Source organism: Pseudophryne corroboree, chromosome 2, assembly GCF_028390025.1.
Source record: "Pseudophryne corroboree isolate aPseCor3 chromosome 2, aPseCor3.hap2, whole genome shotgun sequence".
In the NCBI taxonomy this organism is placed as follows: Eukaryota; Metazoa; Chordata; class Amphibia; order Anura; family Myobatrachidae; genus Pseudophryne; species Pseudophryne corroboree.
The window spans coordinates 1,035,155,500-1,035,177,166 of record NC_086445.1 but is presented as its reverse complement, the minus strand read 5'-3'; the positions used below and the strand labels follow the sequence as shown (position 1 = coordinate 1,035,177,166).

Here is a 21,667-nt window from a genome sequence, read left to right as displayed (position 1 = left end):
GACATCCAGATAATCTGACACCCAGATACGCTGACACCCAGATATGCCGACATCCAGATACTCTAACACCCAGATACACTGACATCCAGATACATCGACACCCAGATACTCTCACCCAGATACACCCACACCCAGATACACCCACACCCAGATACACCCACACCCAGATACGCCGACACCCAGATACGCCGACACCCAGATATGCCGACACCCAGATACACGACACCCAGATACACCGACACCCATATACTGTGACACCCAGATACACCGACACCCAGATACTCTGACACCCAGATACGCCGAACATCCAGATACGCTGACACCCAGATACACGACACCCAGATACTCCCACACCCAGATACACCCACACCCAGATACTCTGACACCCAGATACTCTGACACCCAGATACTCTGACACCCAGATACCGCCCAAACCCAGATACTCTAACATCCAGATACACCGACACCCAGATACTCTGACACCCAGATACGCCGAACATCCAGATACCCTGACACCCAGATACCGTGACACCCAGATACCGTGACACCCAGATACGCCGACACCCAGATACTCTGACATTCAGATTCACCGACACCCAGAATACTGTGACACCCAGATACGCCGAACATCCAGATACCCTGACATCCAGATACCGTGACACCCAGATACCGTGACACCCAGATACCGTGACACCCAGATACCGTGACACCCAGATACACCGACACCCAGATACACCGACACCCAGATACACCGACACCCAGATACACCGACACCCAGATACTCTGACATCCAGATACACCGACACCCAGATACAACGACACCCAGATACTCTGACATCCAGATACTCCGACACCCAGATGCACAGATACGCCGACCCCCAGATACGCCGACTCCCAGATACACCGACCCCCAGATACACCGACCCCCAGATACAACGACACCCAGATACAACGACACCCAGATACAATGACACCCAGATACTCTGACATCCAGATACACCGACCCCCAGATACACCGACCCCCAGATACAACGACACCCAGATACAATGACACCCAGATACTCTGACATCCAGATACACCGACCCCCAGATACACCGACCCCCAGATACAATGACACCCAGATACCCAGACATCCAGATACACTGACACCCAGATACTGTGACACCCAGATACTGTGACACCCAGAAACACCGACACCCAGGTACTCTGACATTCAGATTCACCGACACCCAGAATACTGTGACACCCAGATACGCCGAACATCCAGATACCCTGACATCCAGATACCGTGACACCCAGATACCGTGACACCCAGATACGCCGACACCCAGATACTCTGACATTCAGATTCACCGACACCCAGAATACTGTGACACCCAGATACGCCGAACATCCAGATACCCTGACATCCAGATACCGTGACACCCAGATACCGTGACACCCAGATACCGTGACACCCAGATACCGTGACACCCAGATACACCGACACCCAGATACACCGACACCCAGATACACCGACACCCAGATACACCGGCACCCAGATACTCTGACATCCAGATAATCTGACACCCAGATACACCGACACCCAGATACACCGACACCCAGATACACCGACACCCAGATACACCGGCACCCAGATACTCTGACATCCAGATACACCGACACCCAGATACAACGACACCCAGATACTCTGACATCCAGATACACCGGCACCCAGATACTCTGACATCCAGATACACCGACACCCAGATACAACGACACCCAGATACTCTGACATCCAGATACTCCGACACCCAGATACTCTGACACCCAGATATGACGAACATCCAGATACTCTGACACCCAGATACCCTGACATCCAGATACACTGACACCCAGATACACTGACATCCAGATACACTGACACCCAGATACACCGACACCCAGATACTCCGACACCCAGATACTCCGACACCCAGATACTCCGACACCCAGATACTCCGACACCCAGATTCTCTGACATCCAGATTCACCGACACCCAGATACTGTGACACCCAGATACTCTGACATCCAGAGACACCGACACTCAGATACTCTGACACCCAGATATGACGAACATCCAGATACTCTGACACCCAGATACCCTGACATTCAGATACCGTGACACCCAGATATGCCGACACCCAGATACACCAACACCCAAATACGCCGACACCCAGAGATGCCGACATCCAGATACGCCGACACCCAGATACACGACACCCAGATACACGACGCCCAGATACACCGACGCCCAGATACACCGACACCCAGATACTCTGACATCCAGATAATCTGACACCCAGATACGCTGACACCCAGATATGCCGACATCCAGATACTCTAACACCCAGATACACTGACATCCAGATACATCGACACCCAGATACTCTCACCCAGATACACCCACACCCAGATACACCCACACCCAGTTACACCCACACCCAGATACGCCGACACCCAGATACACGACACCCAGATACACCGACACCCATATACTGTGACACCCAGATACACCGACACCCAGATACTCTGACACCCAGATAATCTGACACCCACATACGCCGAACATCCAGATACACGACACCCAGATACACCCACACCCAGATACACCCACACCCAGATACACCCACACCCAGATACACCCACACCCAGATACTCTGACACCCAGATACTCTGACACCCAGATACCACCCAAACCCAGATACTCTGACACCCAGATACGCCGAACATTCAGATACTGTGACACCCTGATACACCGACACCCAGATTATTATTATTATTATTATTATTATCCTTTATTTATATGGCGCCACAAGGGTTCCGCAGCGCCCATTTACAGAGTACATAAATAATCAAACAGATACTCTGACATCCACATACGCTGAACATCCAGATACTGTGACACCCAGATATGCCGACCCCCAGATACACCGACACCCAGATACTCTGACACCCAGATATGACGAACATCCAGATACTCTGACACCCAGATACACCGACACCCAGATACACCGACACCCAGATACTCCGACACCCAGATACTCCGACATCCAGATACTGTGACACTCAGATATATGGACACCCAGATACTCCGACATCCAGATACTGTGACACTCAGATATATGGACACCCAGATACTCCGACATCCAGATACTGTGACACTCAGATATACGGACACCCAGATACTCCGACACCCAGATACTCTGACATCCAGATTCACCGACACCCAGATACTCTGACATCCAGAGACACCGACACTCAGATACTCTGACACCCAGATATGACGAACATCCAGATACTCTGACACCCAGATACCCTGACATCCAGATACCGTGACACCCAGATATGCCGACACCCAGATACACCAACTCCCAAATATGCCGACACCCAGAGATGCCGACATCCAGATACGCCGACACCCAGATATGCTGACACCCAGATACGTCAATACCCAAATACGCTGACACCCAAATATACTGACACCCAACTACGTCAACACCCAGATACACTGACACCCACATACAGTGACACACAGATACACTGACACTTAGGTATACTGATACCTAGATACACTGACACCCAGGTATACTTACATCGATATACGCCGACACCCAGATACACTGACACCCATATGCACTGACGGATACACTAACACCCATATACACTGACACCCAGATACAATGACACTGATACCCAGGTACACTTACACCTAGATACACTGACTACCAGGTACACTGTGTGTGGACTTTACTGGGTGCCCCGGATTGAGGGAGAGGTAATATGCAGGAATCATAAATCAAGTACTGAGGAGAAAAGAAAGAGATCGGTGTGATGCACAGTAGATTGGACCATAAATGTAACATAATTGATATTTTGTGGAACTTTTGCTCATCTCTGTTTAAAGGACTGATTTATCTCCCATCGGCATCCAAGGATGCGTATATGTGAGATGATAACATCGGGCCAATCCGCAATGCGATTATTGCTGACATTGCACTGATGCATCAATTATTGCATGCAGGGACAGAACATGCGAGAAAGCTCTGTCCCTGCGTTGCTACACCGCAGCCCATATCGGGGTATCCCGAGTAATGGCTGCAAATGCGCCGCTGACACTGCCGCCGGGCGCCCACCACCACAGCTACTACCGCGCCTCATGCACCCAGTGTCTGCTCAGTAAAACCAACTTGTGTCAGCTGCTTTCCTAGGTGTTATATAGATGACATGTTGGGTGGGGGCTTACCTATAAGATCCCGTGTGCAGGTGAGCCTCAAACCAGAAAGCTTGTCTTATGTTTTATACTGATGTGGTAGCAATGGTTATAATTCTACAGAGAATGACTGACAAGATGGGGAAGACTTTGGCGCAGTCGGTCAACTTAACAAATGTTATCTCTTTTTATTTTGATATTTGCAGTTTTTCCTTCAGGGATTAACACAAACAAATGCTTGGGTCTACTAACTCATGAGCAAGCCACGTAAAGCTGTCCATGGGAGAAGCAGCTGGTCCTGAGAACTACGCCTGCAGCCCTGAGCGTTTGCCCCTGCGACTTGTTGATCGTCATAGCGAAGCAGATGCTTACAGGAAACTGCAAGCACATACAGTAAATTGAAAAGGATAAGGGGTATATGTAATATAAACACAGTCTCACCTGCGCCATATTCCGTTAGAATCCCTGCCTCAATTAGGTTCCTCTATAGAGCAGTCACTATAAGTCGGGTTCTGTTGCATAACTTGGGCGGAGTCAAGTCCAGCAGAAGCGTGATGGGAACACCAACTTTCCGTGCGCCGAGTTTCGTGTCTGTTTTTTCCTTTATTGCTCCTCTCCCTGATGTCATACATACTGTACCCCAGTTTCTTTCTAGGTCACTAAGCTATACAAAAGTGAGAACACCATCCAAATTCCTCCAGTAGTTTTTGCGTGATGCCTGAACGATCAGACAGTAAAAAAAATCAGAACTTTTTTTTCGTCTCCATAAACAGTCCCTAGAGGTATATTTATCGGGGAAAAAAAAAAAACCACACCCTTTACAGTTTTATTATAAGTATAGATATATATTTATTTTTTTGCTTAGATATCGTTCAATTGTTACCTGTCACCTAGAAGACAGTAAACAGCTACTCAGCCCGAGAACCACTCATGCTGATAATTACACAATGACTGGTGTATATGCTGTAGAGTAATATAAGGGATACTTCAGAGATAACTAAGAGCTCCTGTAAGAGATTGTTCAGTCATCAGAGCTTTTTCTTAAAGTGTTTCATCCTCATTGAAGTAACCTGTTCTTGCAATTATGTTTGTCAGGTCTTCCATAAATAACAAAGAGAGGAACTGAATAACTCCCAATAAGGAAACCACTTGTACAGATGGAGCCACGTTTATCTTGGCTTCTCTGCTGCACCTAGGCACACCATGGTTTATTAGCATAAACCCTTCCCCTATTTTTCACAGCTGCAATACAATACAGAGAGAACAATACATCAGGGGATTAAGTCATTACAGCAGGGGATTAAGTCTGACTGCCCTGTTTTATTTAATCCTATTAAAGGCCAAGATAAAGATGGCTCCATTTGTACCACACAAATCCAACACTGACGCTCTACCACGCACAACCCCAGTTCAAATCTGAGGCCTCTTAGGTTGGTGCATACTGCGTTTATCCAATACAATGGACAGCCTGTAGCGCTATTTCCAGAGAGCGAGTTGCCCTTTATAAAGAGAAACCACTTACGTGGAATTTACATACAATCATAAATATTCAGGGAGATTTTCTTTATGAATAGTTAGAGATAATCCTGGTTTATGTGAGGATACTGCATCAACAGGCACGCTAATTAAGTTTTCCTTTATTTGCTGAACTTATAAATGAATAAACTTTATCCTTATAGTTTGTCTTACACGAAATACTGATGGTGAGAGGAGACATTAGACACAGGGGTGACGTGTCCCGAGCCCCAATCTCTCAGGGGGCTTTCTATGGGTGCTAAATGGGTATTTCTGGGTGGAAACTAGGCAGTGACCTTGCGAATGCCTGTAACTGTTCCATTCCGTGGGTGTGTCGGTCCCTCGTGAAAGCCGGCATCCATGCTCGATTTTAACGCGTGGACGGAGATAGGACCCCTGTTTCGGATGGATCTTTTGCATCTGTCATGGGGTGGGCTAAGGTCCAGATAGTAATGTTGATGGCTGCGGGTGCACATGGGAAATCAGTAGGCGGAATAGGCTTTTCTATACAGATGTGCAGGGTGTTAGACTACTCGTGTGGGCAATCGTGTTGGTATACGGAAGAAAGGGGCGATGGGTCTAATTCAAACTTGGTCGCTCCTTTGCGTTTTTGCAGCAGTCTGCAATCAGATAGTCGCCGCCCATAGAGACTGAAAACCCGTCTTGTGCAAATGTGCGAATGCATGCGTACGCCGTGCGAAAACCTCGCCAGACAGCGGACAGCTGCAAATCCGTTCACAACTCACTCACCATCTAATGATGTTTCTAGTCTGTGCGCAGCCCAGGACTAACTCCTACAGCGCGATCCAAACAGGCTGATCGGGGCCGGAGCTGACGTCACACACCCGCCCTGAAAACGCTTGGGAACGCCTGCGTTATACCTGACACTCCCAGAAAATGGTCAGTTACCACCCCCCAAACGCCGGCTTCCTGTCAATCACCTTGCGTATGAATCAAAATTTCCACACCATCCTATCGCTGTTTGGCATCGCATGTGCGCATTGCGGTGCATATGCATGCGCAGTCATTCTATAATCAGCCGCTGTGCGATTTTGGACAACGGCGATCAGGTCTGAATTAGGCCTCATGTACTAAGATTTAGAGAGAGATAAAATGGACAGAGATAAACTACCAACCAATCAGCTCCTAACTATCATTTTTCAAACAAAGGACGTAACATGGCGGGAGCTGACTGGCTCATACTTTATCTCTCTCCAAGTCTTAATACACAGACCATAGCGTCTGCAGATGCGTCCACAATCTGGCCTGATCTGCATAGCTCAGGTCCTTAGGGGGACATTTACTAAGCAGTGATAAGAGCGGAGAAGTGAGCCAGTGGAGAAGTTGCCCATGGCAACCAATCAGCACTGAAGTAACATCTATAATTTGCATACTATAAAATTATACAGAGCTGCTGATTGGTTGACGGGGCCACTGGCTCACTTCTCCGCTCTTATCACTGCTTAGTAAATGTCCCAAGTAACTTATTTATCACTGAGCGCCAGACTGTCCCCCAGATTTGGGTTTTCAGTTCCTATCAGATAAAAAGAAAAAAAAACCTATTTATTTACTTACAATAAAAGTGATATACCACATAAACATGTTTCCTTTATCTGCATAACCGTAGAGATATCACTTTAGATATAATAATGATTCCGTGTTCTCTGCTGTCAGCACGCTGAGCCGGTGATGTATTTCCCCGTGTTGCGGGGTTGCCAGTGCCGGAGCAGGGAAAAGGCCTGTTCTGTAAAGATAATTCAGAAATAATATTTATAATGCGAGCTTTGAATGAGGGGTCACGGCTAATCAATTACCGCCTCATTATTAGAGTCTACAGAGGGATCCGGTGAGACTGCTCCATTGGCTGGCGGCCCTGTGTAGTCGCTCCATCAGTGCTAGAGGCAGATGCTTTGTCACCTGCGATGTCGCCACAATGAATGGGCCTCTAATTCTGCCCCCGGAGCTTAATAAATTGGTAAAGCAGCTACATGAGGAACACATGTTATTCGTCTGATTGTGATTAGTGACAGCGCCGGCGACTGCAAACCTGTCCTTACCGCTGACAACGCTGCAGAGCGACCAGCCGTCTACAAACATCTAGCAACTACCGCAGGAGGACATGACAATCAGTAGCGGGCACTATGGCACAGTAGCGGGCACTATGGCACAGTAGCGGGCACTATCGCAGTGTAATACGGGCTCCGGCGTGTCAGCATCTCTGCATTAATCTTCTACAGGGAGCCAGCGCTTTACTGCTGTTCACGAATGCAGTGGTTTTGGGAGGATATGTACTATAAGAGTGATAAAGTGCCGGCCAATCAGCTTCTGGCGTGTTACAGGCTACGGGCCTAATTCAGCTCGGATCGCAAAATCCGATCCAATGGCAAAAATTGCTAAAAGGTTGTGGCCGCATGCGCAGCGCCCGTCCTGCGCATGTGCCTGCATTTTCTGCCCAGGGGGGGCGGGGGGCAGAAAATGCGAGCACCTCTGCCTGTCAATCAGGCAGAGGAGTTCGCTGGGCGGGGAGGGGGTGGCAATGCTCCATTTCCTAGGCGGAGATGGAGCGTTGCGGGGGGCCGGAGGCAGCCAAAAGGGCAGCGTCACTAAAACAGGGGGCGTAGTGTGGGCATGATCGCGGCGACTGCGCTGGCAAGAGGCAACCTTACTTTCTGCAATAAAGCAGAAGTTGCGATGCGATTGCAATTTCTGCTTCATCGAGGTGGGATGGGGGTGGCGGCGGTCAGCATGCGCTCAGAAGGATTGCAAATTCTGCTAATAAGCACCTTCCACTATATAACTCTCAGTCTGTGGCTTCCTGCTGCCTCCATTCCCCTCCTCACATCATGTCACTGCCCCTGTCACATGCAGCCCTGTCCTCACTGACACATCACTCATCTCCTGATATACTCTGTGCTGCTGGGGACCCTGCTCCTCCCACTATATAACTCTCAGTCTGTGGCTTCCTGCTGCCTCCATTCCCCTCCTCACATCATGTCACTGCCCCTGTCACATGTAGCCCTGTCCTCACTGACACATCACTCATCTCCTGATATACTCTGTGCTGCTGTGGACCCTGCTCCTCCCACTATATAACTCTCAGTCTCTGGCTTTCTGCTGTCTCCATTCCCCTCCTCACATGTCACTGCCCCTGTCACATACAGCCCTGTCCTCACTGACACATCACTCATCTCCTGATATACTCTGTGCTGTTGGGTGACCCTGCTCCTCCCACTATATAACGCTCAGTCTGTGGCTTCCTGCTGCCTCCATTCCCCTCCTCACATCATGTCACTGCCCCTGTCACGTACAGCCCTGTCCTCACTGACACATCAATCATCTCCTGATATACTCTGTGCTGCTGGATACCCTGCTCCTCCCACTATATAACTCTCAGTCTGTGGCTTCCTGCTGCCTCCATTCCCCTCCTCACATCATGTCACTGCCCCTGTCACATGCAGCCCTGTCCTCACTGACACTTCACTCCTCTCCTGATATACTCTGTGCTGCTGGAGACCCTGCTCCTCCCACTATATAACTCTCAGTCTGTGGCTTCCTGCTGCCTCCATTCCCCTCCTCACATCATGTCACTGCCCCTGTCACATGTAGCCCTGTCCTCACTGACACATCACTCATCTCCTGATATACTCTGTGCTGCTGGGGACCCTGCTCCTCCCACTATATAACTCTCAGTCTCTGGCTTTCTGCTGTCTCCATTCCCCTCCTCACATGTCACTGCCCCTGTCACATACAGCCCTGTCCTCACTGACACATCACTCATCTCCTGATATACTCTGTGCTGTTGGGTGACCCTGCTCCTCCCACTATATAACGCTCAGTCTGTGGCTTCCTGCTGCCTCCATTCCCCTCCTCACATCAAGTCACTGCCCCTGTCACATACAGCCCTGTCCTCACTGACACATCAATCATCTCCTGATATACTCTGTGCTGCTGGATACCCTGCTCCTCCCACTATATAACTCTCAGTCTCTGGCTTCCTGCTGCCCCCATTCCCCTCCTCACATCATGTCACTGCCCCTGTCACATGCAGCCCTGTCCTCACTGACACATCACTCATCTCCTGATATACTCTGTGCTGCTGGGTACCCTGCTCCTCCCACTATATAACTCTCAGTCTGTGACTTCCTGCTGCCTCCATTCTCCCTCACATCATGTCACTGCCCCTGTCACATGCAGCCCTGTCCTCACTGACACATCACTCATCTCCTGATATACTCTGTGCTGCTGGGGGACCCTGCTCCTCCCACTATATAACTCTCAGTCTGTGGCTTCCTGCTGCCTACATTCCCCTCCTCACATCATGTCACTGCCCCTGTCACATGCAGCCCTGTCCTCACTGACACATCACTCATCTCCTAATATACTCTGTGCTGCTGGGGGACCCTGCTCCTCCCACTATATAACTCTCAGTCTGTGGCTTCCTGCTGCCTCCATCCCCCCCCTCACATCATGTCACTGCCCCTGTCACATGCAGCACTGTCCTCACTGACACATCACTCATCTCCTGATATACTCTGTGCTGCTGGGAGACCCTGCTCCTCCCACTATTCCACATGTCACTAAACCACACCCTTCTTGAAAGCCACAAGTAATGTAAACATACAAAATAAGTGTACATACTGTAACGTCACATATGTGTCTCTTCCAGTACATAAAACAGCCCATTGTGCCGGTAAGAGGTCTCAGAGGTGAGTGAAAGTTGAACTAATAGTTTAATTGAGGAATAAAATGAAATGTAAATGACTGGGCATAGCGCACTGTATGTGTCAATGCAGGACGGTACTGACATCCATCAGGTCTGAAGATGGACAATAGCGTAAGAGCGACACATATTAGGAATTAGGTACAATGTACAGGTCAGGGTTACAATGAATTTGTCAATAAATCGGGTTATATTTTCTAGTGTACATAATGAGTGTACGCTCTTATTGAATCGTTACATAACGAGTGTATGCTCGTTATTGAATAATAATTAGCAAAAACTAGAGATGATCAGAACAGAAATTACGTTTTGAAATCTCTGCTTATCCTAAATAAATAACACGGAATTCAGTGAAGATTCCAAGCGCATACTGTATCACCAAGATCCAATAAAGTCGTCTTATTCCATTTTATTCAGACATAAGTTTTCACTAATGATGCATCACGCTGAATAGGACGATAAAACGCAGCACTGAGAACGGGAAGTCATGTACGCTCAATAAGCCTGAAACTATCTGTAGTGATATGCAGGAATAAAATAATATCATTAGCTGTCACTCTCAGACCACTACTGTACCTGTGTGATCTACATTCACAGGTGGATGGGGGAAGGTACAGTACAGATAAGGTGGGACACAGGTGAGATGCAGAATAGGTAAGTAAGGGCACAGGTGAGATGCAGTATAGGTAAGAAGGGACACGAGAGATACAGAATAGATAAGGAGGGACACAGATAAGATGCAGAATAGGTAAGTAAGGGCACAGGTGAGAATCAGTATAGGTAAGGCGGTACACAGGTGAGATGCAGTATAGGTAAGGAGGGACACAGGTGAGATGCAGTATAGGTAAGAAGGGACACAGGTGAGATGCAGTATAGGTAAGAAGGGACACAGGTGAGATGCAGTATAGGTAAGGAGGTACACAGGTGAGATGCAGTATAGATAAGGAGGTACACAGGTGAGATGCAGTATAGGTAAGGAGGTACACAGGTGAGATGCAGTATAGGTAAGGAGGTACACAGGTGAGATGCAGTATAGGTAAGAAGGGACACAGGTGAGATGCAGTATAGGTAAGGAGGGACACAGGTGAGATGCAGTATAGGTAAGGAGGGACACAGGTGAGATGCAGTATAGGTAAGGAGGTACACAGGTGAGATGCAGTATAGGTAAGGAGGTACACAGGTGAGATGCAGTATAGGTAAGAAGGTACACAGGTGAGATGCAGTATAGGTGAGGAGGGACACAGGTGAGATGCAGTATTGGTAAGAAGGAACACAGGTGAGAAGCAGTATAGGTATGGAGGGACACAGGTGAGCTGCAGTATAGGTAAGGAGGGACACAGGTGAGAAGCATTATAGGTAAGGAGGGACACAGGTGAGATGCAGTATAGGTAAGGAGGTACACAGGTGAGATGCAGTATAGGTAAGAAGGGACACAGGTGAGATGCAGTATAGGTAAGGAGGGACACAGGTGAGATGCAGTATAGGTAAGAAGGAACACAGGTGAGATGCAGTATAGGTATGGAGGGACACAGGTGAGATGCAGTATAGGTAAGGAGGGATACAGGTGAGATGCAGTATAGGTAAGGAGGGACACAGGTGAGATGCAGTATAGGTAAGGAGGGACACAGGTGAGATGCAGTATAGGTAAGAAGGGACACAGGTGAGATGCAGTATAGGTAAGGAGGGACACAGGTGAGATGCAGTATAGGTAAGAAGGAACACAGGTAAGAAACAGTATAGGTATGGAGGGACACAGGTGAGATGCAGTATAGGTAAGGAGGTACACAGGTGAGAAGGATTATAGGTAAGGAGGTACACAGGTGAGATGCAGTATAGGTAAGTAGGGACACAGGTGAGATGCAGTATAGGTAAGGAGGGACACAGGTGAGATGCAGTATAGGTAAGAAGGGACACAGGTGAGATGCAGTATAGGTAAGGAGGGACACAGGTGAGATGCAGTATAGGTAAGGAGGGACACAGGTGAGATGCAGTATAGGTAAGGAGGGACACAGGTGAGAAGCAGTATAGGTATGGAGGGACACAGGTGAGCTGCAGTATAGGTAAGGAGGGACACAGGTGAGAAGCATTATAGGTAAGGAGGGACACAGGTGAGATGCAGTATAGGTAAGGAGGTACACAGGTGAGATGCAGTATAGGTAAGAAGGGACACAGGTGAGATGCAGTATAGGTAAGGAGGGACACAGGTGAGATGCAGTATAGGTAAGAAGGAACACAGGTGAGATGCAGTATAGGTATGGAGGGACACAGGTGAGATGCAGTATAGGTAAGGAGGGATACAGGTGAGATGCAGTATAGGTAAGGAGGGACACAGGTGAGATGCAGTATAGGTAAGCAAGTACACAGGTGAGATGCAGTATAGGTAAGAAGGGACACAGGTGAGATGCAGTATAGGTAAGGAGGGACACAGGTGAGATGCAGTATAGGTAAGAAGGAACACAGGTAAGAAACAGTATAGGTATGGAGGGACACAGGTGAGATGCAGTATAGGTAAGGAGGTACACAGGTGAGAAGGATTATAGGTAAGGAGGTACACAGGTGAGATGCAGTATAGGTAAGTAGGGACACAGGTGAGATGCAGTATAGGTAAGGAGGGACACAGGTGAGATGCAGTATAGGTAAGAAGGGACACAGGTGAGATGCAGTATAGGTAAGGAGGGAAACAGGTGAGATGCAGTATAGGTAAGGAGGGACACAGGTGAGATGCAGTATAGGTAAGGAGGTACACAGGTGAGATGCAGTATAGTTAAGAAGGGACACAGGTGATATGCAGTATAGGTAAGGAGGGACACAGGTGAGATGCAGTATAGGTAAGAAGGAACACAGGTGAGAAGCAGTATAGGCATGGAGGGACAGGTGAGATGCAGTATAGGTAAGAAGGGACACAGGTGAGATGCAGTATAGGTAAGGAGGGACACAGGTGAGAAGCATTATAGGTAAGGAGGTACACAGGTGAGAAGCATTATAGGTAAGGAGGTACACAGGTGAGATGCAGTATAGGTAAGAAGGGACACAGGTGAGATGCAGTATAGTTAAGGAGGGACACAGGTGAGATGCAGTAGAGGTAAGGAGGGACACAGGTGAGATGCAGTATAGGTAAGAAGGGACACAGGTGAGATTCAGCATAGGTAAGGAGCTACACAGGTGAGATGCAGTATAGGTAAGAAGGGACACAGGTGAGAAGCAGTATAGGTATGGAGGGACACAGGTGAGGTGCAGTATAGGTAAGGAGGGACACAGGTGAGATGCAGTATAGGTAAGCAGGTACACAGGTGAGATGCAGTATAGGTAAGAAGGGACACAGGTGAGATACAGTATAGGTAAGGAGGGACACAGGTGAGATGCAGTATAGGTAAGAAGGAACAGGTGAGAAACAGTATAGGTATGGAGGGACACAGGTGAGATGCAGTATAGGTAAGGAGGTACACAGGTGAGAAGCATTATAGGTAAGGAGGTACACAGGTGAGATGCAGTATAGGTAAAAAGGGACACAGGTGAGATGCAGTATAGGTAAGGAGGGACACAGGTGAGATGCAGTATAGGTAAGAAGGGACACAGGTGAGATGCAGTATAGGTAAGAAGGGACACAGGTGAGATGCAGTATAGGTAAGAAGGGACACAGGTGAGATGCAGTATAGGTAAGGAGGGACACAGGTGAGATGCAGTATAGGTAAGAAGGTACACAGGTGAGATGCAGTATAGGTAAGAAGGGACACAGGTGAGATGCAATATAGGTAAGGAGGGACACAGGTGAGATGCAGTATAGGTAAGAAGGAACACAGGTGAGAAGCAGTATAGGTATGGAGGGACACAGGTGAGATGCAGTATAGGTAAGGAGGGACACAGGTGAGAAGCATTATAGGTAAGGAGGGACACAGGTGAGATGCAGTATAGGTAAGGTGGTACACGGGTGAGATGCAGTATAGGTAAGAAGGGACACAGGTGAGATGCAGTATAGGTAAGGAGGGACACAGGTGAGATGCAGTATAGGTAAGAAGGAATACAGGTGAGAAGCAGTATAGGTATGGAGGGACACAGGTGAGATGCAGTATAGGTAAGAAGGGACACAGGTGAGATGCAGTATAAGTAAGGAGGGACACAGGTGAGAAGCATTATAGGTAAGGAGGTACACAGGTGAGAAGCATTATAGGTAAGGAGGTACACAGGTGAGATGCAGTATAGGTAAGGAGGGACACAGGTGAGATGCAGTATAGGTAAGGAGGGACACAGGTGAGATGCAGTATAGGTAAGAAGGAATGTAAACATAGAAAAAAAGAAGACTCTTGTTGGGAAGCACTCATATACAGATAATGTTATATGACTAGATGTCACAATAGCTAACTAAAATGCAATACTTTAATAATTCTCATTAAAATAAATTATTGAGGAGTTCAATGAGCGCCAATATTTGTTAAATAGTGACATTGCGAAAATATAGAAAGTAATATATAAATTGCAAGGTGCAAATACCTAATATGCGCCGAAATGGGTATATCTGTGTTTTTGTTGACAATCGCACTCCAACTGTAGGACAACCTGTGATCAAAAAGTTGCTCATTCAGTGTATATATATATATATGACCATCATTTAAAAACTGCTATATATCCCAAATGGAAATTTTATCCTAGCAGATGGTTGAATCATAGGTCATAACCAAGATGTAAGACGATGCTCTATATTAGTGACAAGTGGGTGGCAAATATTTGCAGTACCTGGGTGTTCCTTGGTGGTCTCCCATCCAAGTACTTAACCCGGCCCTCCACTGCTTGGCTTCCAAGATCAGATGAGATTGGGCATCTCCAGCAGGGTATGACCGCAGACCTTATGCTCACCCTTGTCACACTGTGTCCTAATTGGGCACAGATAAGAGCCGATTTGCGTTATTATGTGAGCCACAGGTATCGAAACAGCTGATTTGATGTGGAAATAAGATATCAAATTTTTTTTATCACAGATAATAACGTATAACAAAAGATTCAGATACCCATCTAAAACGGTTTAAGCAGTCGCAGTACAAGTAGAAAAAAACATCTATGCTGCACAGTTAATTCATATATATATATCAGGTAATAATATTTTTAAATCATAAAATTATTTTAACTGTGCAAAAAGGGAAACCTCCAAATTTGGTCTCCATAACACAAATAAATGTATAAAAATACACTATGGATTGTGCAAATTATGGATTAGATAACATAAGCAGTGAAACCTTCAGCTCAAATGACCAATCGTTAATTATTTTCAAGCAGTAGGAAAATAATAAATTGACACAGAGTATATTCCATATGATGCATATATATCGTCAGCTGGTATTGAGATAACTATGGATTTCTGCAGTGCAAAAGAGAAAGGCGTTTGTGTGTTTGACAGGGTCCAAAGATTCGCAGATGTATCTACATCCGCTGTTTAGATAGAAATATAGACCACACTTAGAATAGCACTTATTCACTTGCTGGTGATAATTGACTGTCACTTGTACATATAGTACAATAGTCTATGTACCACGTGGGTAAGATTTATAAATACCAGTCCGTGCAATAAAGGATGCAAAGGTACATGTATCACGTGTATTACCTAATCCAGGTGTAAATTCATTAAGTTTTGTCCTACTTGTATGATGAGGGAGATCCTGGTGTAGGGAAGGTGCTGGCCGCGTTCTGCCCGCTGCCGTGCTCCGGCTGCACTATACTTCCTATTAGACTGGTTCCCTTGGCGACGAACTTTACCGAGATCGGCTGGTTGGGGTCACGTGTGCGCACCACGTGACCGTGAGGATGTTACCTCCTTCCTTCCTGACGTACGTTTCGCAAATAGCTTGGTCACAGGTGAGATGTGTTAGGCGCCGGGGTCCGCTTGTCTGCGCGGCCCGGCGCCTAGCAACTAGAGACGCCGTGCGCGTACAGCCGCCGGCTCCCTAGCAACGCTAGACGCCGGGCGCGCTGAGCCGCACGGACCCTAGCAACGGGGACGCCACTGGCGGACCGCGTTCCCCGTTGCTAGGCTTTAGGAAATTAAGATATTCACCTGCTCTCTGGCCGTGCAGCAAGGCAGCTGCACGGCATTTATTCTAATCAGCCTTTAGCAGCTGATTGGAGGACTCCTTGTTAAATACACTCCCAGGGCTTCTCACAGACGCCGGTAATAGCTTCCTGCATGCTGCCTTTGTTTGCTGAGAGTCTGTTTCCAGTCCTGCTGTATCCGGTCATTCCAGTCCTCAGAAGTCCGGTATTCGGGAGTTGTATCTCATCCCAAGAGGTCGTTTGGTTCCCTGGAGTCCTGACTGATCACCGTTTTATATCCAGTGGTGTTCGTGAGTTGCGGCTCTGCCGTGTGTTGCGGCTCAGCCGCTTTACCTTTTATATTTTGTGTTTGGAGCATTTGCGGAGGGTTCCGCTTCCACAAGTCCTCTCTTGTACTCGGCGGTGCCCGGTAGGAGAATTGGACAAGTGGATATTTTGGTTGTCCTTTTCCCTGGCGGTTTCTCCGCTCATATTATAGTTTTGAGTTTGCTTAGCCCCTGGCCTGGTTGTTTAGTTAGAGGGCCTCTTGTTATCACCCTGTCTCAGGTTTCCATTTGTCTCTCATTAAGCCCGGGGGGCATCGAAGTTGGGCAGACAAAATCCGCCCTTCAAACGCGGCTGCCAAGGGCTCAAGAAACCATAGTCTCGCAGGGGATTTCTGACAACACGGGTGAGACAACAGAGTTAGGGCGCCAGGGGCTATTTTCCTGTCCTGCTCCCTTCCCCAGCATTCCGTTCCAGTGCTCCGGTCCTTGCCATAAGATCTCCTCTGACCAGAGTGCTGGAATCATAACATTATTACCGGCCATACCAAAACTTAAAATTAAACGGGGTTTAATTTTTTCTCATTCAGTTTTGTGAGAGTTTATCGGCCTCATGAATCCAACAGGTTTAGGGCCAAATCCTGGTCAGCTCTTAGTCAGCCAGATTCAAGAACTTACTCAGATGGTTCAGGATCTTTCTCTTCGGGTGAAGTCGCAGGAAGATCTTTTGCGAGCTTCCCCAAGGGTAGTCCCTGAACCAAAGATGCATTTGCCTGACCGTTTTTCTGGTGATAGAAAAGAGTTTTTTAATTTTAAAGAATCCTGTAAACTTTATTTTCGTTTAAGACCGACTTCCTCGGGTACTGAATCTCAGCGGGTCGGGATTATTATTTCTTTGCTCCAGGGGGATCCTCAGACCTGGGCATTTGGTTTAAGAGCAGAGGATCCGGCATTGTTGTCAGTTGACGCTTTTTTTGAGTCTTTAGGGCTCTTGTATGATGACCCTGATAGAGAGGCGTCCGCTGAAAGTCAGTTGCGCGCTCTCAGACAGGGTAGAAATCCTGCGGAGGTTTATTGTACGGAGTTTCGCCGTTGGTCGAACGACTGTGGCTGGAATGACCCAGCCCTGCGCAGTCAGTTTCGCCTCGGCTTATCAGAGTCTATAAAAGACAGTCTCCTTCAGTACCCCGCTCCTGAGACTCTCGATAAACTCATGGAGCTTTCTATTAAGATTGATCGTCGTCTCAGAGAGCGGAGGGCTGAAAAAGGAGCACCTGTAAGGTCAAGTCCGTGTGTATATTCCATTCCTGAAGACGTAGAGGAGCCCATGCAGATGGGTCTCTCCCGGCTGTCTCCTGAAGAAAGAGCCAGAAGGCAAAATTCTGGTCTTTGTCTGTACTGTGGGGGTAAGGGACATTTTGCTAGTAATTGTCCGAACAAGTCGGGAAACGCTTTGACCAGGTGAATTGTGAGGGGGTTCACCTAGGTCTGCAGCTTATCTCCTCGAATAACTCCCTTTTAGTCCCAGTTAAAGTTTCCTTTGGCAGCCTCAGTTCTTCGGTGTCGGCTTTTGTTGACAGTGGAGCTGCAGGACACTTTATGGATTTAACTTGGGCTAAGGCCTTAGGCATTCCTCAGTTACCTTTGGGTAGGTGTGTCACCATGCATGGCTTAGATGGGAGTCCGCTGTCTAATGGGATTATTTCTCTCCATACACCCCCTGTACTACTTACAGTAGGAGCTCTACATTCCGAGAAAATCGAGTTCTTTCTTACACATTGCCCAGCAGTTCCAGTTGTTCTGGGTCACCCTTGGCTGGCCTTTCATAATCCCACCATTGATTGGCGGTCGGGGGAGATTTCACAATGGGGTACTTTTTGTGATAAGGAATGTATCACGTTTCCAGTCAGAGTAGCAGCTATCATTCCAGAACTCATTCCGGTGGAATACCAGGAGTTTGCTGATGTTTTCTCCAAAGGCAATGCGGACATTCTGCCTCCCCATCGGCCTTATGATTGTGCTATTGAGTTAATTCCTGGTGCCGCATTGCCAAAGGGAAGATTATATGCATTATCCGGGCCAGAAACTGCGGCTATGAATGATTATGTAAAGGAAAGCCTTGAGAAAGGATTTATTAGACCATCAAAATCTCCTTTAAGTGCAGGCTTCTTCTTTGTGGAGAAAAAGGATGGCTCGCTTAGACCTTGCATTGATTTTAGAGCCCTGAATAAGATCTCAGTTAAAAACACCTATCCTTTGCCGTTGATTTCTGTACTCTTTGATCAGTTACGTTCTGCTGTGATTTTTTCTAAAATTGACCTTAGAGGAGCGTACAACCTCATCCGAATTAAATCTGGAGATGAGTGGAAAACGGCCTTCAGTACTCAGTCGGGTCACTACGAATACCTGGTGATGCCGTTCGGCCTGTCCAATGCTCCGGCAGTTTTTCAAGACCTCATTAACGATGTGCTCCGTGACTTCCTAGGGAAATTCGTGGTCGTTTACTTAGACGACATCCTGATTTTTTCTGAATCAATGGAACAACATGTTACCCAGGTGCGTCTGGTTCTTCAAAAGTTACGTGAGAATCATTTATATGCCAAGCTGGAGAAGTGTGAGTTTCATGTCACGGAAGTATCTTTTTTAGGGTACATAATTTCCCCTCAGGGATTTTCCATGGAACCAAAGAAACTCCAGGCCATCCTTAGTTGGGCGCAACCCACCAATTTAAAAGCAATTCAGCGCTTTTTAGGGTTTGCGAATTATTATAGGAGGTTCATCCATTCTTTTTCTGACCTGGTTGCTCCCATTGTAGCTCTGACAAAGAAAGGAGCGGATCCTACCAACTGGTCGTGTGAAGCTGAGTTGTCCTTCCGGGCCTTGAAACAAGCCTTTGTCTCGGCTCCAGTCCTCAGACATCCTAATCCGGAATTGCCCTTTGTGGTGGAGGTTGATGCCTCGGAGGTTGGAGTGGGGGCTATCCTTTCTCAAAAGGATCCGGAGTCTCTGGAGTTACATCCTTGTGCCTTTATGTCCAGGAAATTCTCCTCCGCTGAATCCAACTATGACGTTGGTAATCGGGAGTTACTGGCGGTAAAGTGGGCTTTCGAGGAGTGGAGGCATTGGCTGGAGGGAGCAAAACATACTGTTTCGGTATTGACTGACCATAAGAACCTGCAATACATTGAATCGGCTAAGCGGCTTAATGCCCGGCAGGCACGTTTGTGCATTATTTTGTACGCGTTTCAAATTTATAATCACTTTCAGGCCTGGTTCCAAGAATACTAAGGCTGATGCCCTGTCACGTAGCTTTCTTCCGGTTCACAATAACAATCCTGTTACCCCCATACTTCCATCTTCGGTCATCTGGGCGGGCCTCACACAAGATTTATTTACCCAGTTAAAACAGCTTCAACACCAAGCTCCTAGAATTACTCCTGCTGGTCGTCTTTACGTCCCTGAGTTTTTGAGAGCTACTGTTTTAACGGAATTCCATGATAACAAAGTTTCAGGGCATCCAGGAGTCTCTAAGACATTGGAGTTAGTCTCTCGCTCAGTATGGTGGCCTGGTCTTTCTAAAGACGTCAAGTAATTTGTTTATTCATGTCAGGTTTGTGCACAGCATAAGGTTCCCCGTTCCTTGCCCATCGGTCAACTTATGCCCTTAAATGTTCCTCTCAGGCCGTGGTCTCATATTTCCATGGATTTTGTGGTTGACCTTCCCCTTTCAGCCGGATTCCGAGTCATATGGGTGGTAGTGGACCGTTTTAGTAAAATGGCTCATTTTATTGCTCTTCCCCGATTGCCTTCTGCCCAAGGGTTGGCAGTTTTGATTCTCCGCCATGTATTCAGGCTTCATGGGTTGCCTACTGATATTGTTTCTGATCGGGGTCCACAATTCATTGCACAATTCTGGAAATGTTTTTGTGCCTCATTGAAGATGAAATTGTCGTTAACATCCGGTTACCACCCACAATCCAACGGGCAAACCGAACGAGTTAACCAATCATTGAAACAATATTTGCGCTTATATTCAGCCAAACTCCAGAATGATTGGTCCGAGTTTCTTCCGTTGGCTGAATTTGCTTACAATAATTCTTGTCATTCCTCCACTAAAGAGTCTCCATTCTTTTCAGTTTTTGGTTTTCACCCCAGAGCTAATTCTTTTTTTCATCATTCCTCAGTCTCCTCGCTAACCTTAACCTCCCATCTCAGAGCCATTTGGAAAAAGGTGCACCTTGCTCTCAGAAAAGCGGCCTTTCGAGAGAAGAAATTTTCTGACAGGCTCCGACGTCCTTGCACTTTTAAGGTAGGAGATAGGGTGTGGTTTCGACTCGCAACATCAGGCTTCGACAATCCTCGGCTAGACTGGGACCCAAATTTATTGGGCCATTTCTTATTATTAAAAGAGTCAACCCAGTTGCCTTTCGGTTATGTTTACCAAGATCTCTCAGGATTGGAAATACGTTTCATTGTTCCCTGTTGAAACAATACGTTTCTTCCAGTAGATTTCCTCGGAAGATCTCTCAGGGTAGATCTCCAGTGGATGTACAGGGACAACAGGAGTTCTTGGTAGAGAAGGTTCTCGATTCCAAATTGTCCCGGGGTCGGCTGCATTTTCTAGTTCACTGGAAAGGCTATGGTCCGGAGGAAAGGTCTTGGGTCCTGGATAAGGATCTTCATGCCCCGAGGCTCAAGAGGGCATTTTTTCGGGAATTTCCTCAGAAACCTGGCTTTAGGGGTTCCTTGACCCCTCCTCAAGGGGGGGGTACTGTTAGGCGCTGGGGTCCGCTTGTCTGCGCGACCTGGTGCCTAGCAACTAGAGACGCCATGCGCGTACAGCCGCCGGCTCCCTAGCAACGCTAGACGCCGGGCGCGCTGAGCCGCACGGACCCTA

The 21,667-nt window shown here is 47.5% G+C and overlaps 1 pseudogene; it reads right to left on the bottom strand.

Moving 5' to 3' along the window:
• Nucleotides 1–15,187: 15,187 nt before the first annotated feature.
• On the bottom strand, nt 15,188–15,308 carry LOC135051691 (5S ribosomal RNA; annotated as a pseudogene).
• Between the last annotated feature and the right edge of the window lie 6,359 nt (nt 15,309–21,667).